This window comes from Spinacia oleracea, chromosome 4 (genome assembly GCF_020520425.1).
Source record: "Spinacia oleracea cultivar Varoflay chromosome 4, BTI_SOV_V1, whole genome shotgun sequence".
In the NCBI taxonomy this organism is placed as follows: Eukaryota; Viridiplantae; Streptophyta; class Magnoliopsida; order Caryophyllales; family Amaranthaceae; genus Spinacia; species Spinacia oleracea.
The window spans coordinates 133,302,984-133,327,334 of record NC_079490.1 but is presented as its reverse complement, the minus strand read 5'-3'; the positions used below and the strand labels follow the sequence as shown (position 1 = coordinate 133,327,334).

Sequence of the window (24,351 nt, the reverse complement as noted above, 5' to 3'; positions counted from 1 at the left end):
GACCCTAGGCATATATTTATAGAACCATGGAAAGGATTTCGAATCCTGTTAGAATACTAATTAATTAATTAGAATCCTGTTAGAATACTAATTAATTTATTAGAATCATTTTAGAACTCTAACTAATTAATTTAATCTTTTAGGATTAGGATTTAATCAATGCACGAATTCCGATAGATTTAGGATTCGTATAGCACGCACACGAGCACCGCACGCCCATGCGCATACCTCGCGGCCCACGGTGCGCTGCACGGCGCCGAGGCCCATACTCACAGCCCATTCGTTTTATCCGTGCGCGCGCGCCAAGCCTTGGCTGGCCCTGGTCTTGCGCTGGGATTGGTCGAGGCCTTGGCGTGTTTGTTTGATGCGTGTGGCTTGCTGGGCGACGGCCTGGCTTCATGCTGGGCCTTCGTCTAGCAAGCCTCGTCCGATGCTAATTCGTACGATACGCTTCCGATTAAATTTCCGATTCCGGAATTCATTTCCGAAACGAACAATATTTAAAATTTCCGATTCCGGAATTAATTTCCGTTTCGAACAAATATTTAATATTTCCGTTTCCGGAATTATTTTCCGATTCCGATAATATTTCCGATTCTGACAATATTTCTGTTTCCGGCAATATTTCCGATTCCGGCAATATTTCCATTTCCGATAATATTTTCCGATACGTACCATGTTTCCCTTTCCGACAAATCTACGACTTGGATAATATTTATATTTCCGATACGATCCATATTTCCGTTTCCGGCAATATCATCGTTTCCGGAGTATTCATTTACTTGCCTTTGACGATCTCAGCTCCCACTGAAACCAAGATCCGTCGATTCCGAATATCCATAGATTGAGTATTTAATGCCATTAAATACTTGATCCGTTTACGTACTATTTGTGTGACCCTACTTGTTCAGTCAAGAGTAAGGTGTGGATTAATATCATTAATTCCACTTGAACTGAAGCGGCCTCCAGCTAGGCATTCAGCTCACTTGATCTCACTGAATTATTAACTTGTTAATTAATACTGAACCGCATTTATTAGACTTTACATTAAATGCATACTTGGACCATGGGCATTATTTCCTTCAGATACGACTTAAGCCTGTTAAATTTTGGCACCGTTGCCGGGGGGTGCATTTTCATTTTCTGTTATTAATTGTTTGTTCTAGATTATTGTTGGTTACTTCTCAAGGAACAGGATTATTGTTTGTTACTTCTCAAGGAACTTGTGTTCCTTGAGACCGGATCTCACACTCGTTTGTAGTTTCTTTGTCTATACCCAGGACCGTAGGTACTTGTAATCTTACTCCGTTCGATCCTGAACCTGAAAGGACCTTCCGTAGACGAAGAAACTTTATCGCAGAGTGTGGGAATTACTCTAACTCTGATTCTGATCATATTCTTGGTAATCTTTTTACGTTAGATACAGATACAGATACAGTTTCAGAGATAGAGATGGGTGACGAAGCAGTTGAGCCGAGGCTTACAGACTACTTTAAGCTAAGTCTTTCCGTGCTACCCAAGGGAATCATGCCTTCTATTGAAGCTGAGAATTTCAAGATTGAGCCTGCATTGTTAAATATGATTGAGAGGCACCAGTTCGGTGGGGAGAAGGGTCAAGACCCTAATATTCACATTCAGTCCTTTATTCAATATTGCTCCACTATCAAGCAGAAGAATGTGACTCCGGAACAAACTATGGAGATGCTTTTCCCATTTTCTCTTAGTGAAAAAGCAAAGTTGTGGATCAATGGGTTAAATCGAGCGCCAATGAAAATTACTATCTGGGAGTCTTTGGCCCTTGCATTCTATGTGAAATACTTCCCACCTGAGAAGACAACTCGTCTGAGGAGCCAGATCATTTCTATTACTCAACAAGCAGATGAGAGTTTGTTCGAGGTTTGGGAAAGGTTTAAGGATTTGCAGAGAGTGTGCCTACACCATGGTCTGCAACCGTGGTTCTTGATTCAACAGTTCTATAATGGTCTCGGTAATGAGTCTAGGCTTATTTTGGATTCTACTGCTAGTGGGAGATACATGGCCATTCACAATGCCCAATATGGGAATCCTAGAGGTCTATCTAACAAGGGTGGTAAGCATGACCTAAATTCCATAGAACAACTGACTGCCCAATTGACTGCTTTACATTACAAGTTTGATAGTATGCAAGCAGCAACTTCTCAATCTGCTCAATCTGTTAATGTCTGTGATTGTTGTGGGATGTCTGTTCATTAGGCACAAGAGTGTAGGAGCTCCACTCGAACAATGTCATGCATTTCAGGCCTACAAGCAGAATAATCTGTACTCAAATTCCTACAGGGGTATAAAAATAACCCCCTACTGTCCTACAGGAGTACAAATATTCAGAACCCACACCAGGTCCAACACCCCCCACCACAACAACAACCATACCAAACACGGAGTAACTATAACCAACAGTCTGGCGGACCACCTAGGTTCCCTAGACAAAAGATACCACCTCCACCCCGACAACCTCAACCCACACAGTGTTATCCTATGCTAGTGGAGATGAGAAACATGATGATGCAGATGCAAAAATCTCTGAATGAAAAGGATGCCAAAATTGATGCTCTTGCCATCCATAACAAGATCATTGATACTTAGTTGGCACAAATGGCTACTACTCTTGTAGGGAGACCCTAGGGTCAACTCCCTTCACAACCTGAAAATAGAGAAACTGCTAATGCTATTACCTTGCGGAGTGGAAAAGGTTATGACGACCCTTCTATGCCCGTCAAGGTTGATTCTGAGGTGTCTGCTAGTGGTCTAGTTGATAAGGAAGATGAAAAGGTAGTCATGGAAAAAGAGGCTACAACTGAAGTTAAGAAGGGGACATAAATTCAAGTACCACCTATTGCACTCTCCTTCCCAAACCGGCAACTCAAGAGTAAGCTAGACGAACAGTTTGGCAAATTCCTCACAAACATTTAGACAAACTTGTGACAGGCTAGCCTTTCCAACATTTGGACCCCAAAACTTGCCAAAATGTTGGAAAGCCTAGCCTGTCACAAGTTTTTTATCAATAAAGGGAAGGGGAAAATGGTCTTTTTTAGTAGCAACATTCAGACGCCTATAGTCAATACACATGCGCTACCCTGTAACGAACCTAGTTGGGATCAACTCATTCTTCTCATTTCTAACCACAGTCGTCCCCCCTTTCTTTGGGACTACCCGAATAAGACTCACCCACTTAGAATCAGACACAACATGTAATAGCCCGCCCATAACAAGCTGCTTGCTTATCACACATAGTCTTCAGTTAAGAAAAATTAACTCAAATATCTTGCTTAATTACAACCCAAACCATAACTTGAATCCATAAATTATAAATTAAACTCTTAAGAGGAATAATACAACACATTAATAAACTCGAGAGCGATGAAATCACACTTAGAGAATTCATAACCCCGCCTTGACATACTTAAGACCTTGGAGGACTCTAAGCACCTTCAACATGAACTTAGACTCGATCCCTGCAACCTGCAAAATATTTTAACTCTGCCCCCACCAGGATAGGTTCAATAGAAAAAAATCAGAGAAAACGAGTACACACTGTCCAACCTAAAATACATTTGATAGGTGGCTCAAATAGTTTTAGTTTTTGTTTCATGTTTTTTTTTTAAACCACTACATTTATTCAAATCACATTACTTGAAATTCATTTCACAATTTCACAAAGTCATTATCATTCAAATAATAGTTTAGAATACGAAATGTCCACATATCATAATCTCCTCACATAACTTCCAAATTTATTATTCATGAAAAGTTAGTTCCATGACTTATGACTCATCTAATTATTTTTATATTCTTGATCATTTCAAATCATACTTCATCTGACACTTACTCATAACGACAACCAATATATTTCTCCATTGTACCATTTTTTAGACATGAAATATGCCACAAAGTAAAACTCATAATATATAAATTCTTACTTAATATAACACTCATTGCTACAACATTGCCAAGTTTTGTTTCGTAAAATTCTTACAACCACAATTCAAATGCATATTACATTATTCATGAGAATCCACTATTCAATGCGAAATCCATCGCAACTATATTTCCAGTTCATACAATTTCCTTTAAGATATTATCATAAACACAATTCAAAATAAATATTCTTTGTGTTTCAAAGCTAATACACAAATTCATTTGGGGAAAGTAAACATGGATAGGGCCGGTTACCGTAACCTTGCTCCCTATCTTGGTCGGGTCGTCACCCTCCTAGAAATCATCTGCTTGCAAGACTTAACCAGGACATGTCCTTATATACAGAGCGCCATGCTCTAAACATAAAGAGCACCATGCTCTAATCATACTGAGCGCCATGCTCAAATCATACAGAGCGCCATGCTCTAATCATAACACATATATGTTCATTACTGGTGTATGTGAGTGCCGCACTCAACGCATACACAACTTCTTTCCCCTTAAATCTGGTAACATAGATATAATAGTTTATTAAGTACTTATTGGCAATTTACTTGAATTTCACTTAAAGACATAATATTTCTCAACGAGCCTTGAATATTCATTTAAGACAGTTCATCAGCCTTAAACCACCAAAATCAGACATTGACGTATGCCTTAAGGTTTTCCAAATCTTGATAAATCAACATACCTCTTTACCTTAATTAATCATCCCCGGGACTTGTCTTACACTCCCAGCCATAGCCATAGCCATATTGACCTCGTTGAGGCATACACTCTTATTGACTATTTCCATATTAAACTCCTTAGGAATAAATTCATTTGACATTAAGTGAAATATTAATTAAACTCGTCCTAATATTCAAACTTTATTCTCATTAACTTCTCCTTAACTTAAAATCACTCCTTATCCTTAGTTATACTCTTAGACCATTGACCACTGATTGACTGTTAGTGAATGATACTCATTTAGGGCCGTAAGGTTATTCATAGATGATACTTTCTCAAATACGAATTCATTCTTTTATCTTTAGCTATTGAGTTTACTAAGTGAACTTAGTGTACCTAAAAAAAATGTATTTGAAACGTATTTTTTAAAACGTTTAAACAATTCTTTATATTAAAACGATCTTTATAGAATAAAGAAATAACCATTAATTTATTTTTTATATTTACTAGTTTCATAAACATCTTAGTTTAGTTGATATTTTAAAATCATTCCCCGTTCTTTATAATAAAATCATTCTTAGAGAGCGTTCCAACATTCCTTATATCAAAATTTGCTTTGTGGAACTTAATTGAAAGAATTATCCTCATTTGTCAAAATCATTACCTTTTAGGAAAACACTTCATGAAAATATTTTTCAATTACGCCAATAGTCATTATAGTTATTCAAACTTGTTTCATCTCAAAATTCACAATTTTAAGAAAAGAAAAAAACGTTTGATTTCAAGAAATTCAAAGAGAACACAACTCATTAAATTTTAAAAAATGTAATTCTTCTTTCAAACAACTCTTTCAAAATCACTTTCAATTTTGCCTTAGCTAATACTAAATTTTAGTTTTGGGTTTCTCATGTAATTTAACATCAGAACCTTACTACCTTAGGGGCTCGAATTAGATTATTTTACTAACATTAACGTACTCACATCATAACATAGCCTAATCATTAACATCATAACCCAGCCTAATCATTAACGTACTCAACTAACGATTAACTCTTATTCAATATAATCTGCAGCTTTTAGATCCTTTCACATACTCCATAATTAATCACGTCACTACTTCACGCACAAACTCAACTTCAAGTATTCTTGATAAGCTTGATTCATATTGTGGAATTCCAAATTCCATTAGTTCACTCACAAGCATTTCATAATCCAGAAATATGTTTCATTCACAAAAGAAGTCAATTTCGATAAATCATTTCATTTAAACAAATCAACCAATCAAATTCATTTGCAAAGCGGAAATTCAATTAACCAAGCACAATTTAAAATCCATAAATACATACATATATATATACATATTAATTAACTCCAAATATAGTTTCAAGCATTGAAGATGGTTGGACAATGTGTACCTTCAATAACCATTCATAAATCCCAAAGCTACATATTCGATCATCATTCGTCGCTTAACTACATGACTTAAATCTTCTTAAACCATTTGCCATCAATCCACCTCAACAAGAAAGGCTTTAAATTAATAAACTACTCACTCTAATATAACTAGAACTTAATGAATTATTTTTGAAATCTCAATTGACTTTCGAAAAACTTATTTAAGAACTAACATAGCACGTATTTTATTTAAGAAAACCATATTAGATTTTCCAACCATAATTCGTGATGGAAAGCGTAAATTTCAACAATTATGTTTTTATGCTTAATGAATATTAATCGATCAAATTATCAAATTGAAAATCTTAATTTCATAGCTATTCAAAAATTTCTCGAAACAAACTAAAACTTTCAAGTTCCTTGTTTACAAAGGTTGAGATTACTCTCTTGATAGTTAGAAATACTTCCTACATAATCGACTATTAATACACCAAGGCACAATTTAATTCAACCACTACTTCAATTAAATTGGGAAAACTAGAATTGAATAAATTGGGCTAAATGGAAAGGAATTTAGGAGGATAGTTTAAGATCATACCCTTAAGGGAAATAGAGAGCATGTAGGGAATTCAAATCAACAACAAAAAAAACAACAATAGCAGCAGCAGCAACTCGAACAACAGCAGCGGCGGCGACAACAATGGCAGCAGCGGTAGCGGCTCCGGCAGCCCTTGGCTCCGGTGTGGCCGGCGGAGGAAAAGAGAAGGCGGAGCAGGGAAAAAAACCCAAAACATCACCATGATAATAGGATAGAAATCAAATGAGTTAGGGTTTGCTTAATTTGGAGTCCTTGATTCAATTTAATTTAATCAATTAGAAGAGGAAAAGAATAGATTACCAATTGGAGATGGAACATGGTAGAAGTGATTTCCACGGCCACCATTGGCGGTGGCGCTGCTGCGAGGGAGGAGAGGGAGGCGGAGCAAGGAAGGTGGCAGAGCTATCAAAAACACAAATAGCACACATCGCTAGAAGCAAATTGGCGAGGGAGAACGGAGCACGAAGGAGGTGCTGGTGGTGCGTGGAGCAGGACACAGAGGGAGAGACGGTGAGATGAGAGGGGGAGGAAGAGGAAGGAGTGTGAGGGAGTTCTAGAAAATTGAAGAAAGGAGTAGAGGAGTTTTAGATATTTCTGGAGTATTTTGGGAGGTCAAGTGAGGGTGGTGACCCATCACTTTCTTGGTCAACACCTAGAAAAAGAAAAGAGTGTCATGTGGCTTATTCCACATGATTTACACAATTAAGAAGGCAAATTAATTTATTTACTTATTTAATTTAAGCCTTTATCTATTGTTAACTTCAAGAATAAACAATTAATTTCTAAAATAATAAAACATTTAAAGCATGACACAATTTAGTTTTCATGATTTTAAATTATATTAAAAGCTCAAGGTCGATTTAATAGAAATTATGAATCCATTAATCGGTTTGATAAAACCAAGCCTATAATGTTAAATTAGTTTCAAAAAAAAAAATTCACATTTGAATTTGAGAAAATACTTTATGCTTGACAACAAATTGAGGGCTGATCAAAATCTGAGTTATTACAATAACCAAAATCAGGAGTCTTAAAACGAAAAAAAAAATTCCAAAATTTTAACTAGTGGTAAAACATGGAGGTTTAATCTTTAAACTTAAAAGATGGTGATAACAAAATTATAAATTCACTCACCAACTTAATGAATTTCCAAGATACTAAGCTCAATTTAGTTTCAAAAGAATATTTTAAGAGGGAGTTTAAGAGCTGCTTGAAATCTGGGCTATTACACCATACCAACCTTAAAATAGGTTTCGTCCTCGAAACTTGGAACATTAAACTTTAGATCAAATAGAATTTATCCTTCTAAAACGGATCTTCAAAATTATAGGGTATAAAAAGGTATGGTAAATCGGTTTAGATATTTCAAAATCAAAACTTAATACCATAAAACAACACTAGATAGAAAAGACTTGGTAACGCTAGATAGATTGGAGTTTAATGGGGTACCGAATATGTGCGATAACAATGGATTGAAGTTTAGAAATACTTGATCATATTATAGAGAAAGAATTTACAGTAGATTTATATAGTAACGAGTTATATGCCAATTTTCACGATTAAAATTTTCCAGAGTAGTAGAATTGTTGACGCTTTGAATGAGTCAAATGGAAAGAAGCCACTAAAGAAATAAAGGAGCCATGTAAAGATATTAAGATTGGAAATCAGACTTATGGAAGAAACGCAACTACTCTTAAGACTACTTTAATGGAGAAGAATTTATATAAGAATTTCAACGACAATACACAAACAAAATTAGAAAATATTTGGTTGAAACCTTAGGTATTTTTTGAAAAGTTCAAATAGGAATCTTAGAGTTACTTTTAAAATAATACGAAATTTATAATAGACTCGCACATAAGGGTCAATACCGCTATTAATTATACTATTTCCCAATTATAATATTCATCTTGTAACTTCATGACTTTAATTTCCCCAAACTTGACGTATATATACTTGACTCTCAATCCTAATAGTTCAAATAATCAACCAGCGGACTCACAAATACATACCAAGTAAAGAAACAAATAACAAGTATACAAATCAAAAACACTAATCCTCAATCATGATCCCAATACGTTACCAATCTCTAACTCACACTATAACTTAAATCCTAAGTCCTTCATATTTCTTATCATAACACCATGTGAATTCGTGAAGGCTTCCATTATACGTACTTATAAAAAAAAATCATTCTCAAGCTTTAAACCTTCAACTACCATTTCATGGACCAAATTTATCATTTTCACCCTCATTTCCCCTTACTCAATTACTATTGAAAAAATCCTCAATTAATATTTCACAATTTCAATGGAATATCTCGAGATCCTTGAATCAAAACCCTTAGGTTAGAAATTTAAAAACATGACTTCTCTTAGTTATAGTAATTCTCAAACCACTAATCTGCATTCCTCAAATCTCAATGGTTACCATTTCTCCTAATACTCCATACATGGTGCCTCGCTATCATCTTACTCGATTTCCTATAGTGAACATTCAAAATAGACAATTTCTTCAATGAACCGATTAAACTCTGAATTTACATTTCTTATTCCTAAACTCAAATCCAGACAATCCCTACCATAACATAATATTCTATTTCTAATTTACATCTCTATCTAAACCATAAATTTTAATCATTTAACCCTTATTAAACTCATAATTCCAATGTTTTAGGTCTCAACCCATATCAACAAACTTAATTTCCTCAAATACCGACTTAAATTCTTATGTTTTGTTCCACAATACCTCTCACTACTAATCAAGTACACAACAATGAGTCTATAATAAACATTCCTAAACAATCACTCTAATCTCCGAGACTAACTCATATTCCTAAACCTTTATACTAATCTTACATGTCCATTTTGATTTTCCATAATTCGAAATCATTTCATAAGCTTTTCAAATCATTAACCATATTACTTAAATAACCTATTAGGCTCATATCAAACTCACTTCTCCATATAGAAATACATAATCTTAACATCATTATCCACAACCAACTAATCTTAAGTTCCTCAAATCACTATTCAATTTCGAAACTCAATTCATTACGAGGATATTTAAACTCATCATCTCCTTTTTATACGTCATGATATGAAGATCATAACGAACTCAAAAATAACTTGGCTCTGATACCACCTGTAATAGCCCGCCCATAACAAGCTGTTTGCTTATCACACTTAGTCTTCAGTTAAGAAACATTAACTCAAATATCTTGCTTAATTACAACCCAAACCATAACTTGAATCCATAAATTATAAATTAAACTATTAAGAGGAATAATACAACACATTAATAGACTCGAGAGCGAAGAAATCACACTTAGAGAATTCATAACCCCGCCTTGACATACTTAAGACCTTGGAGGACTCTAAGCACCTTCAACATGAACTTAGACTCGATCCCTGCTACCTGCAAAATATTTTAACTCTGCCCCCACCAGGATAGGTTCAATAGAACAAAATCAGGGAAAACGAGTACACACTGTCCAACCTAAAATACATTTGATAGGTGGCTCAAATAGTTTTAGTTTTTGTTTCATGTTTATTTTTTTTAAAGCACTTCATTTATTCAAATCACATTACTTAGAAACATTGTTTGATAAAAGCTACATAATTCCCTTGAAATTCATTTCACAATTTTCCAAAGTCATTATCATTCAAATAATAGTTTAGAATACGAAATGTCCACATATCGTAATCTCCTCACATAACTTCCAAAATTAATATTCTTGAAAAGTTAGTTCTATGACTTATGACTCATCTAATTATTTTCATATTCTTGATCATTTCCAATCATACTTCATCTGACACTTACTCATAACGACAACATATATATTTCTCCATTGTACCATTTTTCAGACATAAAATATGCCACAAAGTAAAACTCATAATATATACATTCTTACTTAATATAACACTCATTGCTACAACATTGCCAAGTTTTGTTTCGTAATATTCTTACAACCATAATTCAAATGCATATTACATTATTCATGAGAATCCACTATTCAATGCAAAATCTATCGCAACTATATTTCCAGTTCATACAATTTCCTTTAAGATATTCTCATAGACACAATTCAAAATAAATATTCTTTGTGTTTCAAAGCTAATACACAAATTCATTTGGGGAAAGAGAACACGGATAGGGCCGGTTACCGTAACCTTGCTCCCTATCTTGGTCGGGTCGTCACCCTCCTTGAAATCATCTGCTTGCAAGACTTAACCAGGACATGTCCTTGTATACAGAGCTCCATGCTCTAAACATAAAGAGCACCATGCTCTAATCATACTGAGCGCCATGCTCAAATCATATAGAGCGCCATGCTCTAATCATAACACATATATGTTCATCACTGGTGTATGTGAGTGCCGTACTCAACGCATACACAGCTTCTTTCCCCTTAAATCTGGTAACATAGATATAATAGTTTATTAAATACTTATTGGCAATTTACTTGAATTGCACTTCAAGACATAATATTTCTCAACAAGCCTTGAATTTTCATTTAAGACAGTTCATCAGCCTTAAAACACCAAAATCAGACATTGACGTTTGCCTTAACGTTTTCCAAATCTTGATAAATCAACATACCTCTTTACCTTAATTAATCATCCTCGGGACTTGTCTTACACTCCCAGCCATAGCCATAGCCATATTGACCTCGTTGAGGCATACACTCTTATTGACTATTTCCATATTAAACTCCTTAGGAATAAATTCATTTGACTTTAAGTGAAACATTAATTAAACTCGTCCTAATATTCAAACTTTATTCTCATTAACTTCTCCTTAACTTAAAATCACTGCTTATCCTTAGTTATACTCTTAGACCATTGACCACTGATTGACTATTAGTGAATAATACTCATTTAGGGCCCTAAGGTTATTAATAGATGATACTTTCTCAAATACGAATTCATTCTTTTATCTTTAGCTATTGAGTTTACTAAGTGAACTTAGTGTGCCTGAAAAAAAATGTATTTGAAACGTATTTTATAAAACGTTTAAACAATTCTTTATATTAAAACGATCTTTATAGAATAAAGAAATAACCATTAGTTTCTTTTTTATATTTACTAGTTTCATAAACATCTTAGTTTAGTTGATATTTTAAAGGAAAATTTGTAATTATTAATCCAACTTTTGCCCGATTTTCTTTAATTAAGCCTACCTATGCGATATTTCTAAAGAATCCAACCTTTATGACCCAACTACTATTATTAAGCCTGGATGACCGGTTACCTGCTACAAAGTCAAGGAAAATTTGTAATTATTAATCCAATTTTTGCCTGATTTTCTTTAATTAAGCCTACCTATGCGATATTTCTAAATAATCCAACCTTTATGACCCAACTACTATTATTAAGCCTAGATGACCGGTTACCTGCTACAAAGTCAACGTTAAAAACGTTGACAACCTAAACTTGGTTTCCCTCCTCAAATATTGGACACGTCATCATCACTTGCCACCTAAACAAAGATTTCATTTTTTTCCAAAAAACCCTTAACCCTTCTCTTCTCTGTACCGTGTTTCAATTCCTCTCTCCTCCATTACTGCTACTTCAACCATAATTGTACTGGTTCATGACATCATCAGCGATTTTCTTGTGGAAATAGGTGACTTCATCCACGCGCATTCAAATTTCGTCTTAAAAATCGTACAATTGAAGGTGAAATTACGAACCTTAGCGTTTTTGTTCCTTTTTTGGTAAATTTTGAATTTTGGGCTTCCTTGATGGTCAGTTCGTAAAAACCCGAGTTGTTGCAATAATATAGTTTTTTCTTTGTTGTGGGATTTTGGTTATTGTCGTCTTGTTGAAAATTTAGAAAGAAAAAAAAAACCTTGAATTTGAAGAAGATCCAGATCCAAGAGGCAATTGCTTTACCCCAGCCATAGCAATTAAAGAAAATAAGGGGAAAAAATTAAAAAAAAATTATAATTGTTATATGCCACGTAAGGGTGAATACCGCCTATAGCAGATTAGTAACTTGTTAGGCTTAATAATAGTAGTTGGGTCATAAAGGTTGGATTATTTAGAAATATCGCATAGGTAGGCTTAATTAAAGAAAATCGGGCAAATGTTGGATTAATAATTACAAATTTTCTTATTTTAAAATCATTCCCCGTTCTTTATAATAAAATCATTCTTAGAGAGCGTTCCAACATTCCTTATATCAAAATTTGCTTTGTGGAACTTAATTGAAAGAATTAACGTCATTTGTCAAAATCATTACCTTTTAGGAAAACACTTCATGAAAATATTTTTCAATTACGCCAATAGTCATTATAGTTATTCAAACTTGTTTCATCTCATAATTCACAATTTTAAGAAAAGAAAAAAAACGTTTGATTTCTAGAAATTCAAAGAGAACACAACTCACTAAATTTTAAAAAATGTAAGTCTTCTTTCAAACAACTCTTTCAAAATGACTTTCAATTTCGCCTTAGCTAATACTAAATTTTAGTTTTGGGTTTCTCATGTGATTTAACATCAGAACCTTACTACCTTAGGGGCTCGAATTAGATAATTTTACGAACATTAACGTACTCACATCATAACATAGCCTAATAATTAACATCATAACCCAGCCTAATCATTAACGTACTCAATTAACGATTAACTCTTATTCAATATACTCTGCAGCTTTTAGATCCTTTCACATACTCCATAATTAATCATTTCACTACTTCGCGCACAAACTCAACTTCAAGTATTCTTGATTAGCTTGATTCATATTGTGGAATTCCAAATTCTATTAGTTCACTCACAAGCATTTCATAATCCAGAAATATGTTTCATTCACAAAAGAAGTCAATTTCGATAAATCATTTCATTTAAACATATCAACCAATCAAATTCATTTGCAAAGCGGATATTCAATTAACCAAGCACAATTTAAAATCCATAAATACATACATATATATATACATATTAATTAACTCCAAATATAGTTTCAAGCATTGAAGATGGTTGGACAATGTGTACCTTCAATAACCATTCATAAATCCCAAAGCTACATATTCGACCATCATTCGTCGCTTAACTACATGACTTAAATCTTCTTAAACCATTCGCCATCAATCCACCTCAACAAGAAAGGCTTTAAATTAATAAACTACTCACTCTAATATAACTAGAACTTAATGAATTATTTTTGAAATCTCAATTGACTTTCGAAAAACTTATTTAAGAACTAACATAGCACGTATTTTATTTAAGAAAACCATATTAGATTTGCCAACCATAATTCGTGATGGAAAGTGTAAAATTCAACAATTATGTTTTTATGCTTAATGAATATTAATCGATCAAATTATCAAATTGAAAATCTTAATTTCATAGCTATTCAAAAATTTCTCGAAACAAACTAAAACTTTCAAGTTCCTTGTTTACAAAGGTTGAGATTACTCTCTTGATAGTTAGAATTACTTCCTACATAATCGACTATTAATACACCAAGGCACAATTTAATTCAACCACTACTTCAATTGAATTGGGAAAACTAGAATTGAATAAATTGGGCTAAATGGAAAGGAATTTAGGAGGATAGTTTAAGATCATACCCTTAAGGGAAATAGAGAGCATGTAGGGAATTCAAATCAACAACAAAAAAAACAACAATAGCAGCAGCAGCAACTCGAACAACAGCAGCGGCAGCGGCAACAATGGCAGCAGCGGTAGCGGCTCCGGCAGCCCTTGGCTCCGGTGTGGCCGGCGGAGGAAAAGAGAAGGCGGAGCAGGGAAAAAAACCCACAACATCACCATGATAATAGGATAGAAATCAAATGAGTTAGGGTTTGCTTAATTTGGAGTCCTTGATTCAATTTAATTTAATCAATCAGAAGAGGAAAAGAATAGATTACCAATTGGAGATGGAACATGGTAGAAGTGATTTCCACGGCCACCATTGGCGGTGGGGCTGCTGCGAGGGAGGAGAGGGAGGCGGAGCAAGGAAGGTGGCAGAGCTATCAAAAATACAAACAGCTCACATCGCTAGAAGCAAATTGGCGAGGGAGAACGGAGCACGAAGGAGGTGGTGGTGGTGCGTGGAGCAGGACACAGAGAGAGAGACGGTGAGATGATAGGGGGAGGAAGAGGAAGGAGTGTGAGGGAGTTCTAGAAAATTGAAGAAAGGAGTAGAGGAGTTTTAGATATTTCTGGAGTATTTTGGGTGGCCAAGTGAGGGTGGTGACCCATCACTTTCTTGGTCAACACCTAGAAAAAGAAAAGAGTGTCATGTGGCTTATTCCACATGATTTACACAATTAAGAAGGCAAATTAATTTATTTACTTATTTAATTTAAGCCTTTATCTATTGTTAACTTCAAGAATAAATAATTAATTTCTAAAATAATAAAACATTTAAAGCTTGACATAATTTAGTTTTCATGATTTTAAATTATATTAAAAGCTCAAGGTCGATTTAATAGAAATTATGAATCCATTAATCGGTTTAATAAAACCAAGCCTATAATGTTAAATTAGTTTTAAAAAAAAATTCACATTTGAATTTGAGAAAATAATTTATGCTTGACAACAAATTGAGGGCTGATCAAAATCTGAGTTATTACAATAAACAAAATCAGGAGTCTTAAAACGAAAAAAATAATTCCAAAATTTTAACTAGTGGTAAAAAATCGAGGTTTAATTTTTAAACTTAAAAGATGGTGATAACAAAATTATAAATTCACTCACCAACTTAATGAATTTCCAAGATACTAAGCTCAATTTAGTTTCAAAAGAATATTTTAAGAGCGAGTTTAAGAGCTGCTTGAAATCTGGGCTATTACACCATACCAACCTTAAAATAGGCTTCGTCCTCGAAACTTGGAACATTAAGCTTTAGATCAAATAAAATTTATCCTTCTAAAACGGATCTTAAAAATTATAGGGTATGAAAAGGTATGGTAAATCGGTTTAGATATTTCAAAATCAAAACTTAATACCATAAAACAACACTAGATAGAAAAGACTTGGTAACGCTAGATAGATTGGAGTTTAACGGGGTACCGAATATGTGCGATAACAATGGATTGAAGTTTAGAAATACTTGATCATATTATAGAGAAAGAATTTACAGTAGATTTATATAGTAACTAGTTATATGCCAATTTTCACGATTAAAATTTTCCAGAGTAGTAGAATTGTTGACGCTTTGAATGAGTCGAATGGAAAGAAGCCACTAAAGAAATAAAGGAGCCATGTAAAGATATTAAGATTGGAAATCAGACTTATGGAAGAAACACAACTACTCTTAAGACTACTTTAATGGTGAAGAATTTATATAAGAATTTCAACGACAATACACAAACAAAATTAGAAAATATTTGGTTGAAACCTTAGGTATTTTTTGAAAAGTTCAAATAGGAATCTTAGAGTTACTTTTAAAATAATACGAAATTTATAATAGACTCGCACATAAGGGTCAATACCTCTATTAATTATACTATTTTCCAATTATAATATTCATCTTGTAACTTCACGACTTTAATTTCCCCAAACTTGACGTATATATACTTGACTCTCAATCCTAATAGTTCAAATAATCAACCAACGGACTCACAAATACATACCAAGTAAAGAAACAAATAACAAGTATACAAATCAAAAACTCTAATCCTCAATCATGATCCCAATACGTTACGATCTCTAACTCACACTATAACTTAAATCCTAAGTCCTACATATTTCTTATCATAACACCATGTGAATTCGTGAAGGCTTCCATTATACGTACTTATAAAAAAAATCATTCTCAAGCCTTAAACCTTCAACTACCATTTCATGGACCAAACTTATCATTTTCACCCTCATTTCCCCTTACTCAATTACTATTGACAAAATCCTCAATTAATATTTCACATTTTCAATGGAATATCTCGAGATCCTTGAATCAAAACCCTTAGGTTAGAAATTTAAAAACATGACTTCTCTTAGTTATAGTAATTCTCAAACCACTAATCTGCATTCCTCAAATCTCAATGGTTACCATTTCTCCTAATACTCCATACATGATGCCTCGCTATCATCTTACTCGATTTCCTATAGTGAACATTCAAAATAGACAATTTAATCAATGAACCGACTAAACTCTTAATTTAGATTTCTTATTCCTAAACTCAAATCCAGACAATCCCTACCATAACATAATATTCTATTTCTAATTTACATCTCTATCTAAACCATAAATTTTAATCATTTAACCCTTATTAAACTCATAATTCCAATGTTTTAGGTCTCAACCCATATCAACAAACTTAATTTCCTCAAATACCGACTTAAATTCTCATGTTCTGTTCCACAATACCTCTCACTACTAATCAACTACACAACAATGAGTCTATAATAAACATTCCTAAACAATCACTCTAATCTCCGAGACTAACTCATATTCCTAAACCTTTATACTAATCTTACATGTCCATTTTGATTTTCCATAATTCGAAATCATTTCATAAGCTTTTCAAATCATTAACCATATTACTTAAATAACCTATTAGGCTCATATCAAACTCACTTCTCCATATAGAAATACATAATCGTAACATCATTATCCACAACCAACTAATCTTAAGTTCCTCAAATCACTATTCAATTTCGAAACTCAATTCCTTACGAGGAGATTTATACTCATCATCTCCTTTTTATACGTCATGATATGAAGATCATAACGAACTCAAAAATAACTTGGCTCTGATACCACCTGTAATAGCCCGCCCATAACAAGATGTTTGCTTATCACACTTAGTCTTCAGTTAAGAAACATTAACTCAAATATCTTGCTTAATTACAACCCAAACCATAACTTGAATCCATAAATTATAAATTAAACTCTTAAGAGGAATAATACAACACATTAATAGACTTGAGAGCGATGAAATCACACTTAGAAAATTCATAACCCCGCCTTGACATACTTAAGACCTTGGAGGACTCTAAGCACCTTCAACATGAACTTAGACTCGATCCCTGCTACCTGCAAAATATTTTAACTCTGCCCCCACCAGGATAGGTTCAATAGAACAAAATCAGGGAAAACGAGTACACACTGTCCAACCTAAAATACATTTGATAGGTGGCTCAAATAGTTTTAGTTTTTGTTTTATGTTTATTTTTTTTTAAAGCACTTCATTTTTTCAAATCACATTACTTAGAAACATTGTTTGATAAAAGCTACATAATTCCCTTGAAATTCATTTCACAATTTTACAAAGTCATTATCATTCAAATAATAGTTTAGAATACGAAATGTCCACATATCGTAATCTCCTCACATAACTTCCAAAATTATTATTCATGAAAATTTAGTTCCATGACTTATGACTCATCTAATTATTTTCATATTCTTGATCATTTCCAATCATACTTCATCTGACACTTACTCATAACGACAACATATATATTTCTCCATTGTACCATTTTTCAGACATAAAATATGCCACAAAGTAAAACTCATAATATATACATTCTTACTTAATATAACACTCATTGCTACAACATTGCCAAGTTTTGTTTCGTAATATTCTTACAACCATAATTCAAATGCATATTACATTATTCATGAGAATCCACTATTCTATGCAAAATCCATCGCAACTATATTTCCAGTTCATACAATTTCCTTTAAGATATTCTCATAAACACAATTCAAAAGAAATATTCTTTGTGTTTCAAAGCTAATACACAAATTCATTTGGGGAAAGAGAACACGGATAGGGCCGGTTACCGTAACCTTGCTCCCTATCTTGGTCGTGTCACCCTCCTAGAAATCATCTGCTTGCAAGACTTAACCAGGACATGTCCTTGTATACAGAGCGCCATGCTCTAAACATAAAGAGCACCATGCTCTAATCATACTGAGCGCCATGCTCAAATCATACAGAGCGCCATGCTCTAATCATGACACATATATGTTCATCATTGGTGTATGTGAGTGCCGTACTCAACGCATACACAACTTCTTTTCCCTTAAATCTGGTAACAAAGATATAATAGTTTATTAAATACTCATTTGCAATTTACTTTAATTGCACTTCAAGACATAATATTTCTCAACAAGCCTTGAATTTTCATTTAAGACAGTGCATCAGCCTTAAACCACCAAAATCAGACATTGACGTATGCCTTAACGTTTTCCAAATCTTGATAAATCAACATACCTCTTTACCTTAATTAATCATCGTCGGGACTTGTCTTACACTCCCAGCCATAGCCATAGCCATACTGACCTCGTTGAGGCATACACTCTTATTGACTATTTCCATATTAAACTCCTTAGGAATAAATTCATTTGACATTAAGTGAAATATTAATTTAACTCGTCCTAATATTCAAACTTTATTCTCATTAACTTCTCCTTAACTTAAAATCACTGCTTATCCTTAGTTATACTGATTGACTATTAGTGAATAATACTCATTTAGGGCCCTAAGGTTATTAATAGATGATACTTTCTCAAATACGAATTCATTCTTTTATCTTTAGCTATTGAGTTTACTAAGTGAACTTAGTGTGCCTGAAAAAGAATGTATTTGAAACGTATTTTATAAAACGTTTAAACAATTCTTTATATTAAAACGATCTTTATAGAATAAAGAAATAACCATTAGTTTCTTTTATATATTTACTAGTTTCATAAACATCTTAGTTTAGTTGATATTTTAAAGGAAAATTTGTAATTATTAATCAAACTTTTGCCCGATTTTCTTTAATTAAGCCTACCTATGCGATCTTTCTAAATAATCCAACCTTTATGACCCAACTACTATTATTAAGCCTGGATGACCGGTTACCTGCTACAAAGTCAAGGAAAATTTGTAATTATTAATCCCACTTTTGCCCGATTTTCTTTAATTAAGCCTACCTATGCGATATTTCTAAATAATCCAACCTTTATGACCCAACTTCTATTATTAAGCCTAGATGACCGGTTACCTGCTACAAAGTCAACGTTAAAATCGTTGACAACCTAAACTTGGTTTCCCTCCTAAAATATTGGACACGTCATCATCACTTGCCACCTAAACAAAGATTTCATTTTTTTTCAAAAAACCCTTAACCCTTCTCTTCTCTGTACCGTGTTTCAATTCCTCTCTCCTCCATTACTGCTACTTCAACCATAATTGTACTGGTTCATGACATCATCAGCGATTTTCTTGTGAAAATAGGTGACTTCATCCACGCGCATTCAATTTTCGTCACAAAAATCGTACAATTGAAGGTGAACCTACGAACCTTAGCGTTATTGTTCCTTTTTTGGTAAATTTTGAATTTTGGGCTTCCTTGATGGCCAGTTCGTAAAAACCCGAGTTGTTGCAATAATATTGTTTTTTTTTTTTGTAGGATTTTGGTTATTGTCGTCTTGTTGAAAATTTAAAAAGAAAAAAAAACCTAGAATTTGAAGAAGATCCAGATCCAACAGGCAATTGTTTTACCCCAGCCATAGCAATTAAAGAAAATAAGGGGAAAAAAATTAAAAAAAAATTATTATTGTTATATGCCACGTAAGGGTGAATACCGCCTATAGCAGGTTAGTAACTTGTTAGGCTTAATAATAGTAGTTGGGTCATAAAGGTTGGATTATTTAGAAATATCGCATAGGTAGGCTTAATTAAAGAAAATCGGGCAAAGGTTGGATTAATAATTACAATTTTCCTATTTTAAAATCATTCCCCGTTCTTTATAATAAAATCATTCTTAGAGAGCGTTCCAACATTCCTTATATCAAAATTTGCTTTGTGGAACTTAATTGAAAGAATTAACGTCATTTGTCAAAATCATTAGCTTTTAGGAAAACACTTCATGAAAATATTTTTCAATTACGCCAATAGTCATTATAGTTATTCAAACTTGTTTCATCTCATAATTCACAATTTTAAGAAAAGAAAAAAACGTTTGATTTCAAGAAATTCAAAGAGAACACAACTCACTAAATTTAAAAAAATGTAAGTCTTCTTTCAAACAACTCTTTCAAAATCACTTTCAATTTCGCCTTAGCTAATACTAAATTTTAGTTTTGGGTTTCTCATATGATTTAACATCAGAACCTTACTACCTTAGGGGCTCGAATTAGATTATTTTACTAACATTAACGTACTCACATCATAACATAGCCAAATCATTAACATCATAACCCAGCCTAATCATTAACGTACTCAATTAACGATTAACTCTTATTCAATATACTCTGCAGCTTTTAGATCCTTTCACATACTCCATAATTAATCATTTCACTACTTCGCGCACAAACTCAACTTCAAGTATTCTTGATAAGCTTGATTCATATTGTGGAATTCCAAATTAAATTAGTTCACTCACAAGCATTTCATAATCCAGAAATATGTTTCATTCACAAAAGAAGTCAATTTCGATAAATCATTTCATTTAAACAAATCAACCAATCAAATTCATTTGCAAAGCGGAAATTCAATTAACCAAGCACAATTTAAAATCCATAAATACATACATACATACATATATTTATATATATATAAATATATATATATATATATATATATATATATATATATATATATATATATATATATATATATATATATATATATATATATATATATATATATACATACATATTAATGAAGTACAAATATAGTTTAAAGCATTGAAGATGGTTGGACAATGTGTACCTTCAATAACCATTCATAAATCCCAAAGCTATATATTCGATCATCATTCGTCGCTTAACTACATGACTCAAATCTTCTTAAACCATTCGCCATCAATCCACCTCAACAAGAAAGACTTTAAATTAATAAACTACTCACTCTAATATAACTAGAACTTAATTAATTATTTTTGAAATCTCAATTGACTTTCGAAAAACTTATTATAGAACTAACATAGCACGTATTTTATTTAAGAAAACCATATTGGATTTGCCAACCATAATTCGTGATGGAAAGCGTAAAATTCAACAATTAAGTTTTTATGCTTAATCAATATTAATCGATCAAATTATCAAATTGAAAATATTAATTTCATAGCTATTCAAAAACTTTCTCGAAACAAACTAATACTTTCAAGTTCCTTGTTTACAAAGGTTGAGATTACTCTCTTGATAGTTAGAATTACTTCCTACATAATCGACTTTTAATACACCAAGGCACAATTTAATTCAACCACTACTTCAATTGAATTGGGAAAACTAGAATTGAATAAATTGGGCTAAATGGAAAGGAATTTAGGAGGATAGTTTGAGATCACACCCTTAAGGTAAATAGAGAGCATGAAGGGAGTTCAAATCAACAACAACAAAAACAACAATAGCAGCAGCAACAACTCGAACAACAGCAGCGGCAGCGGTAACAATGGCAGCAGCGGTAGCGGCTCCGGCAGCCATTGGCTCCGGTGTGGCCGGCGGAGGAAAAGAGAAGGCGGAGGAGGGAAGAAAACCCACAACATCACCATGATAATAGGATAGAAATCAAATGAGTTAGAGTTTTCTTAATTTGGAGTCCTTGATTCAATTTACTTTAATCAATTAGAAGAGGAAAAGAATAGATTACCAATTTGATATGGAACATGGTGGAAGTGATTTCCACGGCCACCATTGGCGATGGCGCTGCTGCGAGGGAGGAGAGGGAGGCGGAGCAAGGAAGGTGGAAGAGCTATCAACAACACAAACAACTCACATCGCTAGAAGCAAATTGGCGAGGGAGAACGGAGCACGACGGAGGTGCTGATGGTGGGTGGAGCAGGACACAGAGAGAGAGACGGTGAGATGAGAGGGGGAGGAAGAGGAAGGAGTGTGAGGGAGTTCTAGAAAATTGAACAAAGGAGTAGAGGTGTTTTAGATATTTCTGGAGTATTTTGGGAGGTCAAGTGAGAGTGGTGACCCATCACTTTCTTGGTCAACACCTAGAAAAAGAAAAGAGTGTCATGTGGCTTATTCCACATGATTTACACAATTAAGAAGGCAAATTAATTTATTTATATATTTAATTTAAGCTTTTATCTATTGTTAACTTCAAGAATAAAAAATTAATTTCTAAAATAATAAAACATTTAAAGCTTGACACAATTTAGTTTTCAGGATTTTAAATTATATTAAAAGCTCATGGTCGATTTAATAGAAATTTTGAATCCATTTATCAGTTTAATAAAACGAAGCCTATAATGTTAAATTAGTTTCAAATATGAATTTGAGAAAATACTTTATGCTTGACAACAAATTGAGGGCTTATCAAAATCTGAGCTATTACAATAACCAAAATAGGAGTCTTAAAACAAAAAAAAAAAGTGGTAAAACATCGAGGTTTAATCTTTAAACTTAAAAGATGGTGATAACAAAATTATAAATTCACTCACCAACTTAATGAATTTCCAAGATACTAAGCTCAATTTAGTTTCAAAAGCATATTTTAAGAGCCAGTTTAAGAGCTGCTTGAAATCTGGGCTATTACACAACATAAACAATACCCGCATCAAGCCATTTCATAACTTCAGCCTCCAAAACATCTTGCACAATGGGGTTCAAACGACGTTGTGGTTGAATGCATGGCTTTTGACTATCATCTAGATGTATCCTATGCATGCAAAAATCCGGGCTAGTACCCTTCAAATCGTCAATACTGTACAAAATGGCCTTTTTGTTCTTTTTCAACACAGTAAGAAGTTGGGATAACTGGTCTGCATCAAGTGCAGTACTGACGATCATAGGGCAAAGCTGTTCATCATCCAAAAATGCATATTTCTGATTGGCAGGAAGAGGTTTAAGTTCGGGTTTCTTTACCTCTTTTAGGGAACAGACCGGCCGAACTAACCTTCTCACGGTGGTGCTCTCCTCGGGTTCAAGATCTCCACCATCAAGAGCTAAATCTAGAGCATCCACTTCAACACTCCAAGAATTGCCATCACCTGCAGAAGATTCACAACAAAGCACTGCCTCCAAGGGATCCCTTTCAAGGACTTGGGAGACGTTATCTCGCATAATAAAATCAACTACATCAATACGATAGCATTGTTCTTCCTCTAGCATGAGACTCTTTAAGGCACTATTCAGATTAAAAGTAACCTTATTATCCCCAACAGACAAAGTTAATTTCCCACTTTTAACATCAATTACCGCCCCGGCCCTGCTGTGTGAAGGAAGGGTCTGCCTAAAATAATGGGAATTTGAGAATCCTCTTGTATGTCTAGCACTACAAAATCCACAGGTACATAGAATTTACCTACTCTAACGGGGACATCCTCTAAAACACCTAAGGGGTATTTAACAGAACGGTCAGCCATTTGCTAAGTAATATTAGTAACCTTAAGTTCACCCATGTTAAATTTAGTGCAGACAGACAAGGGCATAACGGACACACTAGCACCAAGATCGCATAAAGCCTTATCAATAAAAACGGTGCCAATGTTACATGGGATGGAAAAACTCCCAAGGTATTTAAGTTTGGGTGGAGACTTGTTCTGTAAATAAACACTACATTCCTCTGTAAAAGCTACAGTCTCTACCTCACAAAAATCACTTTTCCTGGTCAAAATATCTTTCATAAACTTAGCATATGCAGGAACCTGTAAAATCAATTCAGTAAAAGGAACCATTACCTGCAAGTTTTTGATCACATCCAAGAATTTGCCAAACTGTTTGTCTAGCTTACACTTGAGTTGCCGGTTTGGGAAGGGGAGTGCAATAGGTGGTACTTGAATTTCTGTCCCCTTCTTAACCTCAGTTTAGCCTCTTTTTCCATGACTACCTTTTCA

General features: G+C 33.7%; 1 non-coding gene across 1 annotated transcript; it reads right to left on the bottom strand.

Moving 5' to 3' along the window:
* Nucleotides 1-1,839: 1,839 nt before the first annotated feature.
* Nucleotides 1,840-1,946, bottom strand: LOC130460428 (small nucleolar RNA R71). Its single transcript, XR_008920298.1, has one exon. It is a non-coding gene; the product is annotated as a small nucleolar RNA R71 (small nucleolar RNA).
* Between the last annotated feature and the right edge of the window lie 22,405 nt (nucleotides 1,947-24,351).